We start from the raw sequence: 894 nt of genomic DNA, 5'->3' as shown, positions 1-894 counted from the left end.
AGAGCAGAGCAGAGCAGAGCAGAGGGAAGAGGTGAGGGGGGAAGGCACGAGTAATCAAGACCCAGACAGTAGAGGAGCATGAGGAAGAGAAGGGAGATAAGAAGAACCATGAAAATACTTCACCTCCCCTCTATCTCAGTATTTCTAACTTGAACATCCTTAAACCTGATGGAATTCAGAAACCCCCCACCTCCTCCTTTTCTCCCTCTCCTCCTCCTCCCAGTACCAGAAAGTTGCAGCAGGCCCATAGACAAGAGTAGCCCAGTAGTCAGACCACCAGTTCTGAGAGGAATGAGCGTGAGGGGAGGAGGAGGGGGAAGGGAAGGAGGAGACGGAGGAGGAGAAGGGGGGGGGAGGGGAGAGAAGGAGGAGACGGAAGGGAAAGAGGAAGTGGGAGAGAAGGTGGAGCAGGAGAGTTGAAGAGGAGGGATGGAGGAGGAGCAGGACGTGACACCTGAAAGGCTGGAGGATAGAAATATCCGAAGATTTCAAAGTGAAGTCTACCATGAAAGGCAAAGCACCTGAAAAAGTACGAGAGGGAGGAACGAGAGGAGGTGGCAGAAAGGAAGGACCGGCAGAACGAGGAGGAGAAGGAGGGCAGAGAGATCGAGACACAGGGAGTAAAAGAGGGCAGGAGGAGGGGGGGGGGAGGAGGAGGAAGGGGAGGAGGAGGAGGAGGAGGAGGAACGAGACGCATGTCAAGGTGTCATTGAGAAGTTTCGAGACACGAACATGTGATGCTTGTGGGTGTCACGAATGTCAAGAGGCCCAGCGACTCCGAACCCTGACATGACGCTGAAAAGAAGAAATCAGGATACAGAAAGTTGCTCCTCATGCTCCTTCTTTTCCTAGCTGCTGCTGCTGCTGCTGCTGCTGCTGCTGCTGCTGCTGCTG

This window comes from Guillardia theta (assembly GCF_000315625.1).
Source record: "Guillardia theta CCMP2712 unplaced genomic scaffold GUITHscaffold_98, whole genome shotgun sequence".
Classification (NCBI taxonomy): domain Eukaryota; class Cryptophyceae; order Pyrenomonadales; family Geminigeraceae; genus Guillardia; species Guillardia theta.
Note: the sequence above shows the minus strand (reverse complement) of the source record.